The sequence below is a fragment of the Cebus imitator genome, unplaced genomic scaffold (genome assembly GCF_001604975.1).
Source record: "Cebus imitator isolate Cc_AM_T3 unplaced genomic scaffold, Cebus_imitator-1.0 Scaffold207, whole genome shotgun sequence".
Taxonomy (NCBI): domain Eukaryota; kingdom Metazoa; phylum Chordata; class Mammalia; order Primates; family Cebidae; genus Cebus; species Cebus imitator.
In genome coordinates, this window is record NW_016107522.1 from 1,112,466 (window position 1) to 1,134,055 (window position 21,590).

Sequence of the window (21,590 nt, forward strand, 5' to 3'; positions counted from 1 at the left end):
CGCCCCGGCCCGCCCCCGGCCCGCCCCCGTGGCGGCTCTTGCCGTCGCCGCCCGCGCCGATCCTCGGCCCCGCCCCCGGAGTGCCTGGGGCCGCCGCGGGTGCAGGGCGCCGGGACCGGGTCTGCTGGCGGTGGCGAGGCCGCTGGCGGGCGGGCGGCCGGGGACTGGAACCGATTCCGCCCGCAGAGGCGTGGGGGACCAGCGGGCAGCGCGGATCCCTGGCGTGGGCGGCTCTCCCGGGGCGGGGCGGGGGGGCGCAGCGGCTGGCGCCTCTGGAGCCTGGGTCCCCCCTCCTCCCCAAGTCCCGGCCGCCCGCGTCCCCGCAGCGCGCGGGGGAGGAAAGGCCTTGACCTTGCACGCCGGGGCTCTGAAGTTCCAAACGTCGGCCGCCGGCCGGGCTGCACTTCCAGGGACCAGGGCGGCGGGGGCCGCGCGCTGCGGGGGCCAGGAGGGAAAGCGAGGCTTTGCTTTGCTGCCCGATCCCCCTACCCCGCGGCTGGCTTTGGGACGGTGCCCCGCAGCCCCGCAGCCCCGCAGCCCTGCTTTGAGGAGACGCGAGGCTGCCTGCAGAGGCCTGCGGACCGGCTTCATGTCTCCCTCCTTGTTTGAAAGGAATTTCAGCCAAGGTGCATTTTCCCTCTCCATGTTTATTATACTCCAGTGAAAAAGTTATAAAACGTTGACCCAATTCTTAAGAACCGTGAGTGCCCACCAAAGAGTCTGGCTTTCGTGGGTCGCTCGGAGAGTCCCGCGGCTCGGGGCCCATCCTGGCTGCCGAGGCCTCGCTCCCCGTTGGCTGGCGTGCGGGCAGGGTGGTGCGGACTCCTCACTTGCCGCCCAGCCTGGGAAGAACGCGGCATTCGTGGGGCGGGAGCGCCCGCCAGGTACCCACTCATGCTGCTTGGGTTCTGGCAATACTTGGAGGTCATTTCACGTCCCAGCCTCTTGGAAACACAGGAGAGGGGCTGGGACATGAAGTGATCTGCCAGGATCTCACAGCGGCAGGGCCGCCCTGGGTGGGCCCTAGTGTGTTGGCTCAGGACAGCGCGGGCTCTGGGAGCCAGTCTGGCTGCCAGGTGTGGGCTCCCAGTGTCCACATCAAGCCCTGCTGGAGGCAGAGCGGGGGTGCCCTACTTTCTGTCCTGTTAGGGTCTGGAAGCCATGATCGGGGGCCACTTATGCCTCAGTAAAGCTGTTAAACATAGGCAACGTCATACCAGAAAGCCCTCCTGAAGCAAACCCAGAGAGCTGAAAAAACCCACACCCCAAACCCAGCTGAGCAGGCGGCATGCAGTTTCCAAAAGGACTGCAGGGATATCCGCTGTGGACAGGCGGGTGCAGCACCCTCAACACAGCCCAGCGCAGCCTGGAGTCCATGGCGGGGGTCCTCGGTGAGACCTAGGGCCCCGAAGCCCCTGCTCCTCTTGTAGGCTGCTTTAAAACTGTCCCTGGCCCAAGGATTATGGGGGCAGCTTGGTCAGGCTTCTCCAGAAGTGACTCATTCCTGTTGGGACTGGGGGTGCAGTCCCGGTGGGACACAAGTGGGGCCACCTTGCAGTGTGCCTGGTCCTGCCTGCAGCCTCTTGACACAGTCTGTGGCTGAGCCCTGGGGAGCCTTTCTGAGCCCTGGGGAACCTTCCTGGAGGGCTGGAGGAGCAGAGCTGCCCTGGTCCACCCCCCAGATGTTCTTACCCACATAAGAATCCTCTACAAAGTGCTACATCATAATTAAGGCTGCTCTTTTGGACACCTGCTGGGTGCCAGGCATTGTAGAGGTGTCACTTCCAATTCAGTCAGCAAGTCTGTGAGGGTAGGCTGATACCCATTTACAGAAGAGAAAACTGAGGTTCAAAGGGGTTAAGACCCTGGTTCCAGGGTCAACCACTCTCACCCTGTGAGAATCAGCAGAGCTGGGATCCTGATGCCTGCCATAAGCCTCAGAACCCTGTCTTCCCCCACCTCTGCACTTGCCCCAGCTCCCCGGCCAGGGGTGAGGGCAGTGAGAGTGTCTACACGGGCCACTACTCACTGCCACCAAGGGGGAACACGGACCCAGGGTGCTCAAGGGAAAGCTGGAGCAGCTCGGAAGGCCCCACCCTGTGATGATCTCACTGTCCCAAACTGAGGCCCAGGCAGGGAAGAAGGGCCCGTGATGAAGTCCCAGAGCAGCCTGACCCGTGGAGGAACATCTCCTGAAGAAGCTGTTTAATCAAACTTCATACCTGCGACACTGGCTGATGGGCAGCACCCACATTAGCCAGGAAGCCCTTTCTTTCTAGAATTCTCTTAAGAGGAGGAAAATCTGCCTGGTTGGCTGTAGGACTTTGCCCAGTCTTCCATTTTGATTGAAGCCCTGCGCATGCACGTTAGACCCCAAGGCTGTGAGTTTCTGGCGTCTTAGTCAAGTCCGATGAACCACCCCTGGGGACGCTCCGGCCGAGTGGACGCAGCTCCAGCACTCGCGCGCGCGCAGCCTGCATCACGCTGCTCCCCACCACTTTTCGCTACTCGCCGCGATGAGTCCTCAATGCCATGTCCTGGAAAATGGACAGAAACGCACAGGCCGCGGCTGGCGTGGGGTTTCAGGAGGTCAGCGGGCACAGCCAGGCCTCCAGGAGGTGCGCTGTGCGCGCTGTGTCCTTTCTGTCCTGGGTCATCCGTTCGGCGGCCACAGTTCCCCCAGCTTGGAGAGTGCATGTGAACTAAGTGTTTGCTAGGGGCAGCGTCCAGCCCTGAGTGCTTGTGGAGTCCTGGGAAAAGCACTCGCAGCTCTTCTGCTCAGTGCCTTTGTCCCCTGAAGATTCACGTCACCAATTCTTTAATGTGTGATCTCCGACTTAGTGGCAAAGAAAAGTAAAAGAACGCGGCAGGGGCAGGCAGTGATGGTCCCAGAAAAACCAGTCACTGCACTGCTCGGACAGTGTCAGCCGCAGCAACATTGGGCTTCATGAATGAAGCCTAATTCGCGGCCCACCGTGCGGTCTCAGAGTCTGAGAACCACGAGATCAACCGCGGCGCCACCTCCCGGCGCACAGTCCCGCGGGCGGCCGCGCGGGGGCAGCACGCGGCCCGGACCCCAAGCGCCCGTGGTTGACTTTGAAAAATTGGGGGATTTTCCACACTGGTTCCCTCGCGGTCCGTCCGGCGGCTGCCCACTGTTGTTTGCAAAGAGGAGGGCAGCTGCGTGCGCCCTCAGAGCCACACCTGGTGCCGGTCCCGCTGTCCACGCGGGGCGCAGAGGCGGGTTTTGTTGGGGGGCAAAGTTTTAGAGGGGACTCCGGTTCGCGCGGACCCGCGGGGCCCGGCCTGGACCCTGACCCGGCGGCAGGCTGGGGGCGCCGGGCTGCGCGCCTTGGACGCAGCCGCCTCCTCCAGAGAGCCCCGCGGCCGCTTTGCCGCCCAGCGGCCCGTGCCCGGCGCCTCCTCCAGCACCGGGGGGCGCCCCGCTGCCACGCGGCCCGCAGACGCACAAGCGGCGGGTCTTCCCAGGGCCCGAGGGGCGCGTCCCGGCCGCTGCCCGGGGACCTCAGGCGTCCTGGGTTCGAGGGCCGCACTGGAAGAGTCCGGGCTTCGGGAAGGGCCGCTCGCTTCCCTCCACGCCCCGGGCCTCGCTGCTCTTTGCGCCCTCCCTGCGGGACCTCCAGGCCCGCTTCAGTCCTTAGGGGAAAAGGGTGGGATAAACAGGAGGACCTGAGCAATTGGGAGGGGCAGCGGGGCCCCGGGCTTCCCCGGCCCCAGGAGGAGCCGGTGTCGGCCTTGCCTGCCTACGCTGCTGCCCGGTGACCTCCACCCCCTGCCCTCGCGTGTGGCGTGGGGTTTCCGGCAGGCGGGGGGCTTGGTCTGCTGCCTGGCTGGGATACCGAGTCAGTCTGTCCAGTGGAGCCCACCCTCCTCCCCGGGCAGCTGGGCTGTGGGCTGGACCGGCCGGTTCTGCCAGCTTGGGAGGCAGGACAGGGACCTGGTAACGTTGCCCCAAGGGCATCATCCTGGTTCTTCTGCTTGGAACTTCCCAAAGGACACTCTTTAAACGGCCTAGGCTGAGGCGGGCCCACAGCCTGGATGGGGTGGGGGGTGACTGCTCACAGCTCCAGTGGCCTGTGGGTCTCCTCCCAGATGGCTGTCATTGTTTTCTCTGCCCAGAGGGGCTTCCACCCAGCGGGGGCAGGGAAGAGCCACCAGAGAGGGCACTGAGCAGCTTGAAAAGCTCCACTGGTGGGGACGTTCCCTGGGGGTGGGGTGGGGTGGATAGCTGCCCTTTTGAGGGTGAAATGGGCTAGTCTGGGAAAAGCTACCCGACCATGGGGTGCTTGCTGCTCCCACCCCAGCTGCCTGGAGCCACCAGGGGCCTGGGCACGGGTGGGGGCAGGAGGCCTCGGTGGGGGAAGGAGGCCTGGGCCCTGATATCCAGAACGGTGAGCTCAGTGCTCTCCAGACAGCCTGGCTTCACCGTCGGGGCTGGGGACCAGCTCCCGCCCTGCTCTCCGGGGGCTGTGATGACTCACCGGTGGAGGTGAGGGAGGACCAGCTCCCGCTCTGTCTGTGGAACTCACCTGGCACCACTGCCCTTCCTGGGGGATGACAGCCGGTCCCCATGCTCCCCGTCACCAGCTTCTGCTCTTTTTACCTCCATTCATTGCCACGGTCATTAAGGAGTCGCTAGATTACAGTTGGCCTGACAAGTCAGTTGACTGTTCTGACAGAAGCTCCTTGGGTAGGACCCCAGGGTCTTGGTGGGCTCTGGGCCCTAGGTGGGGGCACAGAGGTGGGACACGATGGCGGCTTTATGGACAGGGCCCTGCCTGCCCTGGTGGTGGTGTGGGGAGGGGCTCACCTGTCCTTGGGCCAGACCTCGAAAGGCAGCTGTAAACCCGGCTGGCCTTAGTACTTCCTGGAAGCTCTCAGTGACCATGTTTCTTTCTGCACCAAATAGCAGAGCTTCTTGCTGTTCATTTCTCTCCCTGCCCTCCTTTAAGAAGGAGAGTTCGTGGGAGTTAGGCACTCAGGAGGAGAAGGGGGACCTTGGCCCTGGTGGGAGGAGGCTGAGTCCGTCTCTGGGCCCGGGGCCTAGGGGGAAGCCGCAGCAGCATCTCTAATCTCACAGCGCCAGGGACAGGGTCACAGCATGGGTGTGCGGTGTACCAGGCCACCCACCTGACTGAAGGCCTGGGCTGGTGACAAGGCGCTGTGGTGCTGTGCAGGCCTGCAGACAGGAGGGAGGCACATTTCTGTCGGCAGACGGGATGGGGCATGTGCTCCACCCAGGGCCTCAGGCTGCGTCTGTGACAGCGGTGACCACCCTGTGGGCAAGGAGTGCATGCTGAGCCCTTGTGAGGCCTCATTTCCTATAATCAACAGCAGCTCTCTGGGCCCCTCTTTACAGACAGGCTGAGCTGCAGGGAGATGAGGCCACTTGCCAAGGTCGCAGAGTCCACATCTGTCCCGTCTGCACTGCAGTGCTGTCTTCATGCCAGACTTGGCTGGGCGAGGGCCCCCCGGTAGGTGATTAGCCCTTGACTTTGGCTTTTGGGTGACTGGGGTTGGGACATTGCTGCTACCCTCAGGCCGGTCCCTGGAGGGACAACATGGGCTGTGGGCCAAGGAGGAGGGTCTCAGCCTCAGTGGTAGGAAAGCAAAGTTAAGCGTTGTCATTAGGAGCAAAGGTGCTGTGTCCGCACCCCAACTCTGTCTAACCAGCTGTGTGGCCTTCAGCAAGTTACTTAACCTCTCTGAGACTTGGTTTCCACATCTGTAAAGTGGGGATAATTATGGGACCTACTTCATAGAGTCATGGTAAGGAATAAGCAAGCAAACGCTTATTCCAAAGTCCTGTCTACTCCAAGGGCTAGGTATTCCTGCTGTGGATTTGTGGAAAGCACCGTATCGGCATCTGCGTATTCAGAACTAGCTCTGCGCTTCCCCTGTGTACCAGGCCCTCCCATGCGCTGGCCTCCTCTGTGCATGATGGTACTCAATGCTCTCAGCTGCCCTGTGGACTTCACCCCTCATTTCTCAGGTTGGGGAGCTGAGGCTGAGCAGAAGATAGTGACTTGGACAAGGAGACAGTGTCCCCTCCCTAATGAGAGCCATGGTTGAGAGGTCTCTCCACCTTCCTGCTTCCTGGCCGACCGCCAGCCGTTGGGAAACCCAAGCCCTGGGTTCACACACAGCCCCGCCTCCAGCCTGGCCTGGGGTTGTAAGGTGCCCTGCTGCTAGGCTGTTCCTCCTGTCCTAGGGTCTCGACACACTCACCTTCCTCTTCCACCTTTCCGAGCCCTCCTTTGACTATCTCTCTTGCCATTTTCAGGGTTCGTAGCTGAACTTAGGCGGAGCTGGAGAAAGGGGTCTATGGCTCCTTGTCCAGAGCTGAACTCAGTCATTGCTTTTCTTCTTCTCCTCTCCCATCTTCTTGAGAGCCCGTTTCACTGTGGGGCAGAGAAAACTTGATGTGCTGCCATCCTGTAATCCAGTCTGATCCAATAATTGTTAGGCTTTATTTGCTTTCTTAACTTTTGTTTATGAAGAGTTTCAATTCACACAAAATAGAGAGGGTAGCAGAGTGAGCCACACCTGCCCTTCTGCAGTGCCCCAGCTGGCAGCCTGTGCCTGCCCCGCTGCAGCATCCCTCCCCAGCAGAGCGCCGAAGCCAACCCCGGACGACAGGGGCTTTCCCCGAAGGTGCTGCCCTCTGCTCTCTAGCCCCTCGTCACGCTCGGGCCCTCTCTCAGGGCTGCTTGGTCCCTACTTGCACACCCCTAGAGAATGTGTGGTCTTCAGAGATCCGAATTCTTTGAGAGTCCCAGGGGGCCTCAAAGCAAGAGCAAAGGGCAACGTTCATGGACAGCGCCGGCCCTGGTGTGAGATGGCCACTGTCCAGCGGGGGAGGTTGGTGGAGCCTGCTTGGCGTGCCATGGGCACAGGCACCAGGCCTGTAGTTGGCCGGACCCTGGGCCTTGCCACAACCCGCAGACCTGGCTGTCCTGGGAAAATCCCAGCCCTGGTGGGCCATGGGAGGCCAGCCTGCCCCTTCCTCGAATGCAGTCAAGCACTGCATCCCCATTTGAGGCATAAGAAGCCTCTAGGTGGCTGGGCGCAGTGGCTCACACCTGTAATCCCAGCACTTTGGGAGGCTGAAGTAGGGGGATCATGAGGCCAAGAGATCAAGACCATCCTGGCCAACATGGTGAAACCCTGTCTCTACTAAAATACAAAAATTGGCTGGGCGTGGTGGTACGTACCTGTAACCCTAGCTACTTGGGAGGCTGAGGCAGGAGAATCACTTGAACCTGGGAGGTGGAGGTAGCAGTGAGCCGAGACTGTGCCACTGCACTCCAGCCTCTGGCAACAGAGTGGGACTCCATCTCAAAAAAAAAAAAAAAAAGAAGAAAAGAAGCCTTTGGGCTCTATCTCTGCCATAGAGAAGCCCAGGACCGTTTGGGAGGGCACACTCAGCCCGTCCGCTCCACCACGCCTATCCTTCTGGGCCTGCCCTGTAGCACAGCCTACACTCAGAGGCCCCCAAGGGTGGGCCCGTCACAGACACCCCTGTATCCCAGGACACCTACTTTCATCTTGAAATATTAAGAGATAAAAGACTTACAAAATCCTCATCTCAACACAGCCTGCCTTTCCGTGGGCCAGGTGCAAACTCAGAAAGCCTGGTTCTGGAATTCCAAGGGTGTGTTTTCATTCTCCAGGCTGCCCGAGGCAAAAGTCTCCCGCAGAAGAGGGAGGTGGCAGGACTAGGAGATGCAAGTAAGATGGGTGTATTCACAGATTTCAGACAATGTGACTGAGTCGTACAGAGCTGAGCACACACACCAGTGAGAGCAGGCGCAACTGGGGAAATCTGAACAAGACTGCTCCTGTTTCTGTGTTATGGCCTGCTTACACACTGTGCTGTATTTCCACAAGATGCTGGCCACTTGCCATTGGGGGAAAACTGGTGAGGGAACTCAACTGCGTGCAATCCACAGTTACAATAAACAGTTTAACGTGAGGAAAATCACATCTGCGTCTGGAGCGTGTGAGCGTCACGGTGCCAATCTCCTGGCTCTATGAGGCCCTGCAGGGTGTACCCTGCTGCCCCGTGGGCCCTGTCCACCTGCTGTCCTGCTCCCACGTTGAGGCAGATGGCACAGGCTCAGTCCACACTCCCTCTGACCATCCTCTGCCATCTCTAGCCTCTGGTCTTTGTCCCCCTTTCACCAGGATTTTGATTCCCCAGCAGGGCTTGGACCCGGGCAAAGAGAATCAGATGGAGCACTTTGAAATGCTGGCTCCAGGGCCAGCCAGAGCCTGCTGTATTGCTGCGGCGGACTCGCTTGCGGGGGGCCTGGGCCTCAGGTTTGAAATGCTCGTGGGTGATTGTGACAGGAGAATACCCATTCCATCTGCCCACCTGTCCCTGGAACAGGGGTGGTGGCTTGGGCCTGGCTCTGTGCTGGGCTAGAACTCCTTCACTTTCATCTGCGAGAGCTGGTGGCCAAGCCTCCATCCAGGAGCTAGGCTGACCATGTTATTTCTGGCCTGCAGGCACGGCACCCTCCTCCCTCTGTGGTACCCATTTTTCACAGCAGCACCGGAACCTGGGCTGGCGCAGAGTGGAAGAGCAAGCTGAAGCATATTCAGTTTCTGAGATTTTTAACAGGTGGATTTTTTTTTTTTTTTGGTAATTATTAACTCTGGAAAATATTAGCTCTCTGGAAAACATAAACTCTAGGAGAGCAGAAAACTGTTGTAAAGAAAAAATGCCAATCTTCTATGTTTTAATTCTTTAGAATTAACTCCTAATGATATTTATTTCTTTCTGGTCGTTTTTCTTTTGCGTGTTCATGTAGCAGTTGAGAGCACACCACATGTATGATGTTGAATCCTGCTTTATTTCACTTCACATTTTATCGCAAGCATTTTTGTAAATTACTAAGAATAACTTCGTGAACATAATATCTGACTACTTGATATTTCCAGTTTTGGACATGCCATAATTTTCTTCACAGTTTCCTTAGTGTTGGGCCTTTAGGCTTCTTTGATATTTCACTGTTTTTGTTTCTGGTTGGTCATTTTTTTTCTCATTTAAAAGAATGCTGTAATGAATACTCTTATGCACAAATTGTCTGTACTTCAGCCTATTTCCTTAGGATAATTTATTAAAGGAGCATTTACTGGTCCAAAGCGGGGCTGGAAGAGGAGTCGTTTGAAGAGTGTTAATTACTAATGCCCAGTTCCTTTCCAGGGTGGCCCAAGTATGGCCTCCCGCGAGCAGTACATGGCAGTGCTGCCTCACCCCTCTTATGGCGCAGAATATTGTCATTTCTTAAAATCTTTTTGAATTTGAGAAGAGCAAAACATTAAAAAATTTTTTAGAAGTGTTTCCTGTTGTAGAATTAATTTCCTCCGAATCCTAATCATGGCATTTGCAGCTACTAATATTTGTCCCAGAATAAAGGGATTCTAGAATATAAAGCTTGTAATAAGCTGCTTCTCCCTCTGCCCCCCCATGGGGTCTGCAAAGAGAGAAACAGCAAGGGGCAGTGGACTCTTCTAACCCCCCTTTATAGCTAAAATAAAAAATTATCAACTAACTAATGTTCACTAATGACCATAAGAGTAGTAGATTATGCCCATGCAGCTGAATCTTTCTTTTTCTTTCTTTTTTTTTTTTCTGAGGCAGAGTCTTGCTCTGTCGCCCAGGCTGGAGTGCAGTGGCACAATCTTGGCTCACTGCAACCTCTGCTCCCAGGTTCAAGCAGTTCTCCTGCCTCAGCCTCCCAAGTAGCTGGGATTACAGGCACGTGCCACTGGCTGATTTTTGTATTTTTAGTAGAGACAGGGTTTTACCATGTTGGCCAGGCTAGTCTCGAACTCCTGACCTCTTTCTCTGCCCTCCTTGGCCTCCCAAAGTGCTGGGATTACAGGCATGAGCCACCTTACCCACTGACTTGCCTTTTAAAAACATTTTTTTTCCCGTATCATTTAAGAATGTCTCTTGTTATCAGTAGATTAATGGACTTTGAAATAATACTTCTAGGTTATGTAAATAATACATGGTTCACTGCTCAGCCTTTTGCCTAAGATCAAGTGTAGTAAATAATACATGGTGATGGCAAGAAAATTAAGCACATGGTTTACTTAAAAGATAAAAATTATTACAATCCTACAACCCAATAGACCCAATGATTAATATTTTGATGTTTCCAGACTTTTTCTGTCGACACAAATGCATGTGAATAAACATTTTAGCAAAAATAGAACAACAGTACACATATTCTATAATCTACTTTTTATTTATTATTATTATTATTTTTTTGAGACAGAGTCTTTCTCTGTTGCCCAGGCTGGAGTGCAATAGCATGATCTCGGCTCACTGCAACCTCTGCCTCCCAGGTTCAAGTGATTCTTCTGCCTCAGCCTCCAGAGTAGCTGGGATTATAGGTGCCCACCACCACAACCATCTAAGTTTTTGTATTTTTAGTAGTGATGGAGTTTTACTATGTTGACCAAGCTGGTCTTGAGCTCCTGACCTCAGGCAATCTACCCGCTGGGATTACAGGCATGAGCCACCATGCCTGGCCCCACACAAATATTTATGGGATAAAGGATTCTTCTCAAACTTCACTAGATCATAAAGTGAAAAATAGTATCTTACTGTGGTTGTAATTTGAATCAATTTAATTATTAATTAAAATGAACTATTTTCATGATTTTTGGTCATTTATTTTTCTCCTTTTGCAAATTACTAATTCATTTCCTTAGTTCATTTTCTATTGAGGTATTTGTCTTTTTATTGTTAATAGTTATTTAAATGTTAATGGTATTAACTCCCTGTCTGTCATAGATTTTAAAAATAATTTCTCAAAAATTTTCATTTACATTTTAATTCTTTTATATATTTTTTCCATATATAAGTTTATAGTTTTATGTTTAGTCAAGTCCATCAATTTGCTTTGTTTTCTCATCTTGGAGACCTGTTTAGACCATCCCTCCACTCCTGAAGACTATATGAAGACCATCTTTAAATTCTTTTAGTATCTTTAATGTGTCTTTTTTTAATATTTAAAATTAAAATTGATCTGGAATTTATTTTGCTATAACATATGAGACAGAGATAACTTTTTAAAAATTATGAATCTGTTTTCTCAGTAACATTTATGAATTCATCCTGACAGTGAGAACAAGTAGATAAGCTACAAAAAGCGTAGTTTAAAAAACTCATCAGAGAGCTAAGGTTATTGAGAAATGTAAATGTACCAAATTCCAGAGAGTAGAATAGGCATATGACTGCTTTTATGCCTGGTAGTGTGGGGAGGGAAGGAAGAATATGCTACAGGGGAATAGGAAAGAGCCAACATTTTAATGAACATTTAGTGGTCACAAGTGGCCTGACAGACCAGATTAGTATCCTGAGACACACAATCACACAATAAGTCTGAGCCCAGCTGCCAACTGAAGCTGTACCAAAGTCCAAACCTAGCTCAACCCTCCACAGTAGTGGCTTGATAAAAGAAAGGGAATCTCCTGTATGTGTATGAACATCAACTTTAGTCTCAACTATTGTTTTACAAAGTCTAATATAAAAAATGATGAGGCACACACACAAAAAACCAAAATGTGCCATGGTCAAGAAGAGAAATAATCAATAGAAGCAGACTCAGAGATGGCCCAGGTGTTGGAATTATCAGAGATGTTAATAGAGCTATAATACATACGTTAAATGACATATCCAAAAAGATAGACAACATGTGTAAGTATACGGGGGTATTTCAACGGAGATATAAAACTACAACGAAGAACCAAATGCAAATTTTAGAAATGCAAAATACTTTATTAGAAATGCAAAATCTGCTGAGCTCATCAGCAGACTGGGAACAACAGAGGGAACAATCAATCAGTGACATTGAAGACAGGTTAAGAGAAATTACTTAAACTGAAACACAAAGAGAAAGGATATAACAAAACAGAAGAGATCTCTAAAATGACAACAAATGGTCCAATATGTGTGTAAGTGGAGCACTAGAAGGAGAGGTGAGAGGATGGAGCAGAAGACATATTTAGTGGAAATAATAGCAGAGAATTGAGTAAGATTGATGAAATAACCCCCCAGATCTAAGACTCAGTGAATTTCAAGTGGGATAAGAAGAAATAAAAGCACACTTAGGTACATCATACTCAGATGGCGAAAACCATGGATAAAGATAAAATCTTAAAATCAGCAAGAGAGAAAAAAATGCATTATACACAGAGGAACAATGGTAAGAATCAATTTTCACTGATTATTTTCATTAGAATGAATGGAGGGCAGATGACAATGGAGCAATATTAAATTTTGAATGAAAAACTAAAAAGACAAAATTAAAAACCCTTTCCAGCAAGAAGCATATCCAGAAAAAAAGTATCTTTAAAATAAAGACAAATACAAATTTTCAATCAAAGACTGAGAGAATTCATCACAAGCAGATCTGCACTTAAAGAAATGCTGAAAGAAGGGCTACAAGCTGAAGATAAATGATGCCAGATGAAATCCCAGATCTGCAGGCAGGTGTGAAGAGCATTAGAAATGATAGGATTATGTATCTATACATCTAGATCCATGTCTACTTATAAATGTTGACCAAAGCAAAAACAATAACAAGGAATTGTGGGATTTATAGAATAAATAAAAGTAAAATATGTGAAAACAAAGGCACAAGATGGGAGGAGGTAAATGAAATATACTGCTTTAATATTTTAAGGGAAAATAAACAAATCCTTGATCATAGTGAGAAATTTTAACACCATATTCTGAGTAACAGGTAGAATTAGCAGGCAAAACCAACCACATGTAGCCTAGGATGGCAGCCCAACACAAATTTGTAAACTTTCTTAAAAAGTTATGAGATTTTTTTTTTTTTTTTTTTGAGACAGAGTCACGCTGTTCATCCAGGGTGGAGTGCAGTGGTGCTATACTGGCACACTGCAGCCTCTGCCTCCCAGGCTCAAGTGATTCACCTGCCTCAGCCTCCCGAGTAGCTGGGATTACAGGAACCCACCACCACACCCAGCTATTTTTGTATTATTAGTAGAGATGAGATTTCACCATATTGGCCAGGCTGGTCTTAAACTCTTGGACTCAAGTGATCTGCCCATCTTGGCTTCCCAAAGTGATAGGATTGTAGGCGTGAGCCACCATGCCTGGCACATTGTAAGATTTTTTTGTGATTTTTTTTTAGCTCATTGGCTAAAATGTTAGTGTATTTTATGTGTAGCTCAAGGCAATTCTTCTCCCAATGTTGCCCAGAGAAGACAGAAGATTGGACACCCTTGCCTAGAACAACTACAGCAAACCCTCTCTTAATGTTATCGGTAGGTTCTTAGAAAATGTGACTGAGTAAAATGATGTATAATAAAACCAATTTTTTCCTCATTGTTATAATGAAATAGTGTTGAGTAGAATGACATTATTTGAGAACTTGCTGTACATTGTTTTATTTAAAGTCAGTTTCTAAGAACATATTGATGACATTAGCGAGAGCTTACTGTACTAAAAATAATGCTGAGTGATATCTAACAGTTCAACTGATGACATTAAAACACACACAAAATTACTTTATTGACCCCTAAAAAAGTCAAGAAAAGTAGAGCAGGGACACCAAACAAAACAAAGCAAATGTTACAAAGAGAAAACATACCAAGATGGTAGACTCAAACCAAAGCATAACAGTTACTACATTTAGTGTAAATAGAGAAACTTCTCCAATTAAAAGGCAGAGACTGCCAGGCTGGATAAAGAAGCAAGATCCAAGTGTACATTGTCTATATAATAAGAAACAACTGGCTGGGTGTGGTGGCTCACACCTGTAACCCCAGCACTGTGGGAGGCTGAGTTGCGTGGATCACAAGATCAGGAGTTCAACACCAGCCTGGCTAAGATGCTAAAACCCCATCTCTACTAAAAATAACAAAAATTAGCCAGGCGTGGTGGTGGATGCCTATAATCCCAGCTACTTGGGAGGCTAAGGCAGAGAATTACTTGAATCTGGGAGGCGGAGGTTGCAGTGAGCTAAGATCGCGCCACTGCACTCTAGCCTGGGTGACAAAGTGAGACTCCGTCTCAAAAAAAAAAAAAAAAAAGAAACAAACATAAAGACAGGTTGAAAGTAAAAGGCTGGAACAAGATATACCATGAAAACTCTAAGCACAAGAGAGCTGGAGTGGCTATATCAATATCAGAAGAGGTAGCCTTCAAGATAAAGACATAAAAGCCAAAAGGGACATTTCATAAACATAAAAGGGAAATTCACGAGGACATAATAATCCTAAATGTGTATGCACCTAATAACAGAGCCCCAAAATACATGAAGCAAAGGCTGACAGACTTAAAGGGGAAAATGACAAATCCTTTATCATACTTAGATACCTTAACACCACTCTCTGAGTAACTGATGGAATGAGCAGATGAAACCAGTAAGGTTATGGAATATTTGAATGACATTATCAAAATGACTTTGACATTTTGAACACTATATCCAACAATAATAGATGCTTGTTCTTTTTCAGTGCACATGGAACATTCATTGAGAGATGAAATGATGTTGGGCCGGGTGTGGTGGTTCACACCTGTAATCCCAGCACATTGGGAGGCTAAGGCAGGTGGACACCTGAGGTCAGGAGTTTGAGACCAGCCTGGCCAACATGGTGAAACCCTGCCTCTACTAAAAATACAAAAATTAGCCGGGCATGGTGGCGGGCACCTGTAATCCCAGCTACTCGTGAGGTTGAGGCAGGAGAATCACTTGAACGTGGGAGGTAGAGGTTGCAGTGAGACCAGATTGTACTATTGCACTCCAGTTTGGGTGACAAGAGTGAAACTTCATCTCAAAAAAAAAAAAAAAAAATGGTGTTGAACAAAAAAGTATTTATTGGAGAATCTGTTGTGCATCGTTTCACTTAAAGTCACAGTTTCCAAGAAGTTATTGATGAGATTGAGCGCGTAGTGTACTAAAAGTAATGTGAAGAGTTATATCTAAAAGTTCAATAGATGATATTAAACTACACAGAAATACTTGATTGAGTCCTAAAAAATGTATATATGCCACAAAATAAGTTTCAATAAATTTAAACGTTTTGATTTTTATATAGAATCTGTTCTCTGACCACAACATTATTAAAATAGAAAACAATGACAAAACGTTATCTAGAAAATTCATAAATGATTGGAAATTAAAAAATATACTTCTAAATAACCTATGGGTCAATAAGAAATCATAAGATAACTTAGCAAATATTTTCACCGGAATAATAATGAAAAGATACTATATTAAAATTTGTGTCTAGGAATGGTTGTTCCCAGTCCTTTGGGAGGCCAAGGTGGGCAGAGTGCTTGAGCCCAGGGGTTCCAGACCAGCTTGGGCAACATGGCAAGACCCTGCCTCTACAAAAGACACAAAAATTAGTCAGGCATGGTGGCATGTGTCTACAACCCCAGCCACTTGGGAGGCTGAGGTGGAAGGATCACCTAAGCCTGGGAGGTCGAGATTGCAGTGAGCCAAAATTGCTCCACTGCTCTCCAGCCTAGGCAACAGAGTGAGTCTTGGGGAAAAAAAAATGTGAGATGTAGCTAAAGCAGTGTTTAGAGGAAACTTTATAGCTTGAATCACTTATATTAGGAAAAAAAGTTCAATTTCACTGATCTAAACTTCTACATTTAGAAGCTAGAAAAACAAGAGTATGTTAAAGTCAAGGTAGAAAAGAGTGAAAAGTAATGAATTAGAAAGCAGTAGAGAAAAACCTATTAAACTAATAGGAGATTATTTGGAAATATTAACAAAATGCCCTAGAGAGACTCATAAAAACGGAGAAACATATAAATTGACAGTATCAGAAATTAAACAGAGGTCATCACCTCAGATCATACAGACATTAAAGTGATAATGGGGGGATATTATGGATGACTTCATGACAATAAGTTCAACAACTTTGATGAAATCAACAAATTTTTTGAAAATTACAAATTACCAAAACTTACACAAGAATAGAAAGTCTAAATAGCCCTATGTCTATTAAAGACATTAAACTTGTAATAAAGAATCTTCTTACAAAAAGGCTTCAGGCTCAAATGGCTTCTTCAGAAAATTCTATCAAACATCTAAGGAAGAAATAATGCCACAAAATAATTCTACAAAACTCTGGAGGAAACGGAGGAGGAGGGAATACTTCTCAATTTGTTTTGTGAAGTTAGAATAATCCTGATATAAAAACCTGACAAGAAAATTATAGACTAATATCCTTTAATAACATATTTGCAAAAATTCTTAATAGTGTATAATGACCAAGTGTGATTTATCCTAGGGATGAAAAATTTATTTACTACTCCAATATAAATCGATGTAATTCATCACTACAAGGTGGTAGTTAAAGGAGACTAAAGAACTAGAGGAGAGGCTGGGCACAGTGGCTCACGCCTGTAATCCCAGCACTTTGGGAGGCTGAGGTGGGTGGATCATGAGGTCAAGAGATCGAGACCATCCTGGCCAACATGATGAAACTCCATCTCTACTAAAAATACAAAAATTAGCTGGGCGTGATGGTGCATGCCTGTGGTCCCAGCTACTCAGGAGGCTGAGGCAGGAGAATCCCTTGAACCAGGAGGCAGAGGTTGCAGTGAGCTGAGATTGTGCCACTGCACTCCAGCCTGGGTGACAGAGTGAGACTCTGTCTCAAAACAACAACAACAACAACAACAAAAACTAGAGGAGAAAAACCATACCATCATCTCAATAAACACAGAAAAAGCATTTGAGAAAATTCAAACATGTATATGATTAAACACTTTCAACTAACTAGAAATATAAGGGAGCTGCTTCAATCTGATAAAGGGGTATCCAAAAACCTACAAAAGTGAGATTAAAAGTACTTTGAAAAATAGCATTAAAACCCACCAAATACCTAGGAATATGTCTGAAGAAAGATGCACAAGACCTCCATGCTGACCACTGCACAAACGTTGTTGAAAGAAATGAAGTAACACCTGAGTTAATGAAGAAATATACCATGTTCATAGATTAGAGTTCTTGGATATTGAAAAGATGTTGATTTTCTCCAAATTGGTTTGTAGATTCAACACGATTTCAAGAAAAAATTTCAACAGTCTTTTTGAAGAAAGCTAATTCTAAATTTCTAAAAGTAGAGAACTTACACTGACTGCTTTTTAGACTTCCTATAAAGCTACAGCAATTGAGATGGTCTCATACTGATGTAAGGATAGACAAGTGGGTCCGTGGAACAGAACTGAGAGTTAGGCAATAAACCTCCACAATATGGTTAATTGATTTTTGATCAAGGAATCAAATTAATTCAAAGCAGAAAGGAAACCCTTTTAAACAAATGATGCTAAAACAAACTGGATATTTATAAAAAAATAAACTTAACCCCCACAGAAATAATTTAAGATGAATCATTGATCTAAAATGTAGACTTAGAACCCTGAATCTTTTAGAAGAAAATATAGGTGGAGGAGGAGGGCAAAAAAAACAACAACATATATATATATATATATATATATATATATATATATATGTATATAGCAGGATATTCAGGATATTTGCAAATGTGGGGAATACAAAGACACCAACTAAATTGCACAAAAAACTTTATAAATCAAAAAATAAGAATTGGACATCATCAAGATGAACATTTCTACTCATCAAAAGATATAGTTAAGCAAATGAACAAGCAAGCCACAGATGAGGAAGTATTCACAGTGATAAAGAATCCATATTCATAACATGTAAAGAATCACTAAAAATAATAAAAAGGCAGACAGCCCAGTTAAAATGGTAATAAGACTCATAGACACTTTACAATGCAAGATATGTAAATGGCCAATAAGCACTTGAAAAGATGCTCAACATTGTTATCAGGGAAAAGCAAATTAAAATCATGATGAGTTCCCATTATACATATATTAGAAGGACTAAAATTAAAACAACTGACAATATCAGATATTGGTGAGCGTGTGGAGCAACTAGAATTCATATTTTGTTGGTGGGCGTGTAAAATGGGATGGTAACGTTGAGAACTCTCTGGCAGTTCCTTATAAAGCTAAAACATACACCTACCCATGACCCAGCAATTCGACTTAAAAAGACCTGTACATGAATGTGCATTGCAACTTTACTCAAATAATCCTATGCTAGAAACATCCCAGATTCATCAGTAGGTGTATGAATTACACAATTTTCGATGCAGTGAAACAATGACATACTACTTAGCAGTAAAACAGAATCAATTATTGATACACACAACTAAGTGGTTGAATCACAAAATTATTATGCTGTGTGAAAGAAACCAGACAAAAAAGAGTTCTAACAGTATGTTTCCATTTATATAAATTTCTAGTACAAGCAAACTAATCTCTGGTGATAGAAATCAGAACAATGGTTGATTCTGGATGTGTGTGGAGTACCAACAGGAAGAGAGCATGAGGAAAGTTTCTAGGTGATAGAAATATTCTAGATCTTGATTTGGCTGTTTGCAACTGTCAAAATTCATTGAACTGAGCAGTATAGATCTGCGTATTTTGTTGTATGTAAATTATACATCAAGTTATACAAACAAATGAAAAGGAATAGTACTATGGAGGGAAATTTACATCTAGATATTTATTTTTATTGTTATAAATGTAATACTTTTTTCTATTACTTTTTCTCACTTGTCCAAGCAATTTCATAGTCAAAGTCTGTCAAACTTTTAATAAATAATTCCTTTCAAAATTCCTTGTTGTCAAAACTTGATAAAAGCAGACACAAAGCTGTAAACCGAGCTCATTTTTTAAAATAAATGTAAAAACATGAAATAGTAGAAAATTAAATCCAATAACACTGCACCATGACAAACCAGGATTTATTCCAGGAATAGCAGGAGGAAAAGCATGTGATTACCTGAAAATATGCAAGAAAAGCTTTGGAAAAGGCTGTGACAAAACAGGACATAGACTCACCAGACACCTTGAGGCTGAGTGTCACAATGCACAGGGACGTCGTTGCCACAGGGAAGAGCCTCCCTGTGCACTGTAGAGCAGGGCCAGATGCTCACAAGGCACTGAAGGGGTAAAGGAATGAAGTCAACACTTGGTCTCACTGGAGCCACCAGACACGTGTGACCTCCGCAGCCTGTCTTCCCACAAACTTCTCTACACAGCCACATGCTCCCTTGTACCTTTCTTTTAAAAACTTTCCTAGTGGCTGGGTGTGGTTGTTCACTACTGTAATCCCAGCACTTTGGGAGGCCAAGGTGGGCGGATCACCTGAGGTCAGGAGTTCGAGACCAGCCTGGCCAAAATGGTGAAGCCCTGTCTCTACTAAAAACACACAAAAAATTAGCTGAGTGTGGTGGTGGGTGCCTGTAATCCCAGAAACTCAGGAGGCTGAGGCAGGAGAATCGCTTGAACCTGGTGTGGGGCCGGAGGTTGCAGTGAGCCGAAATTGCGCCACTGCAATCCGGCCTGGGCAACACGAGCAAAACTCTGTTTTAAAAAAATAATAACAATAAAACATAAAAAATAAAAACTGTCCTAGCAGCAGCCAACAATGCTCGAACTCTTGCTCTGGGCCAGGTCCTGCTGCCAGGGTTTTGTGTGGTTCAGTTCATTACATCCACAGAGCCGCTTGCTGGGGTGCCGTCCCTCTCCTGATCACTGGCTGTTGGGAAGTGGGGGCAATGTTTCCAGCGTGACGGGTGTTGTGGCCACCCACGTGGCTGCTTCCTTTTCACCAGCTGAAGGCATTTGGTGGCAACACCACTATTCTAGGCAAGAATTCCTGGGAGCACCCTGCTTGGAGGAACACTGGGAAAGCCTCTAAGTCCTTCAGATAGAGACACTGGAGGGAAGGGAGAGGAGAGGGGCATGGGCATTGGCCACCCCAGCCTGGGCGGCCGCGCTGGGCACCCCTAGGCGCACTTGCTGATGTTGCCCTCACAGCAGCCCACTAAGGTGGGGCTTCAGTTGTCCTCAGTTTCCAGAGTCCTCCAAGTGCTGGGCCCCATGTGTGGCTGGTGACTGGAGTGTTGTTAAAAGGTGTTGGTCTGGGACCATCTGGCCTGCAGTGGGTCTGTGCGAGGATGTGGGCTGTGGATGGTTGAAGACCTTGGTATGAGGGAAGCCGAGGTGTCACGGAGAAGTAGGTGCCTGCCGCTGCCCCCCTGGGGCCCTCTGCTCAGCCTCAGAGCTAGCTGCAGATGAGTGCCAGGTTCAGGGCTTAGTGAGAACACAACTCACTCAGGCCTGTATGCCCCTCTGCACCCCCTGTGGGACGGTGACCAGAGGCAGTGGGGACACACACTTCGGATGTCCAAGAGTGCCCCACCTGCGATTCTCCGACAGGGAGGGCAGCTGGTTTGACTGCTGGCCCACCCCTTATAGCTGTGTGGCTTTGAACAAATCACTCAACCTCTGCCTGCCTCCGTGTCCTCCTTGGGGGTCGAGGATAACAGTAATTGTGCTAGCTAACACTTCTGGAGCTTTGCGTGCCCAGGTGATGTGGTAAGGAGTTATTCCACTATTTTACACATAAGGAAAAAGGGGCTCAGAGAAATCGGGTGCCCTGGACAAGGTTACTCAGCCAAGCCGCGCCAGCACTGTCTGTGCTCCTTGTACTGCAGCAGGGAGGGTGGGAGGGTAGGGAGGAGAACAGGCTCCGTGGAAAGGACAGGCTGCCTAGGGAAAGAGGGGTGGGCATGATTACCTGTGCACCCGAGGGCCGTATCTGAGACCCACTCCAACCCCAGAAAACAGCAGTTCCCCGTCACCCACACAGGTTCCTCTGTCCTTGAACCACACAGGTTCCCTCTGTTTACCCATCCCAGCCTCTTTCAGGGGCTGCCTCTGCATCTCTCACTCCTCCTGCAGTGGGCAGGGCTCCTCCGTGCCCACCAGCCCTGGCACCACGGCAATGAAAGAAAACCCCCAGCCTCCAAATTCTCTATGTGTCCAGACTTATAGCTGTGGCCATAAACAACTGGCTTGAATTGCTCCCAGTGGTTGGAAGTGAATTCAGTTCATCACTAATGGGAGTATCATGAAACTTTATATTACAAATGAAAATAGTAAGGATTTGGAATGCTAGTGGACTTCAACACACAAATCTGCAAGTTGTCGCGTCTTTCCTCACACAGACTTTTAGCATTTTCAGCAGGTGAATTTTTTTCCGTGGACTTCATTTGCTCCGCCGCGCCTTTGATAGAGTTTGTTCTGTGTTTCGTAAAAAAGATACAACTGCTGTTTAGTGACCCAATAGCTCATGGTTAAATTCCAGGCAGGTTTTGTGCCCCTATACACGTTGAAGTAGTCTTAGTTTCACGGTAAAATTCCACCAAGGGCTGTGGCCTGGCACAGGTTAGCGTGGACAGCTGTTCCTACCAGCAGGGATGCTATGGGCCAGCTTTGGGAACTTGTAAACACACTTTTTATCTTTTAGCAGGTGCCTTAATTCACCTTTAGTCAAAAAGCTTCCTGTCAAACCCTTGTTGCCACACTGGAATCTTCCAGAAAGAAGTGTCCTTGGGAGATGAAGAGGGGCACCTATAAGAGTCAGAGAGCGTGAAGCATGGTGATAGCG

General features: G+C 47.9%; 1 long non-coding RNA gene across 1 annotated transcript in view; it reads left to right on the plus strand.

Moving 5' to 3' along the window:
• Positions 1-21,590, plus strand: part of LOC108317783 — a 34,983-nt gene that overhangs the window by 1,333 nt on the left and 12,060 nt on the right. The window lies entirely within an intron of this gene.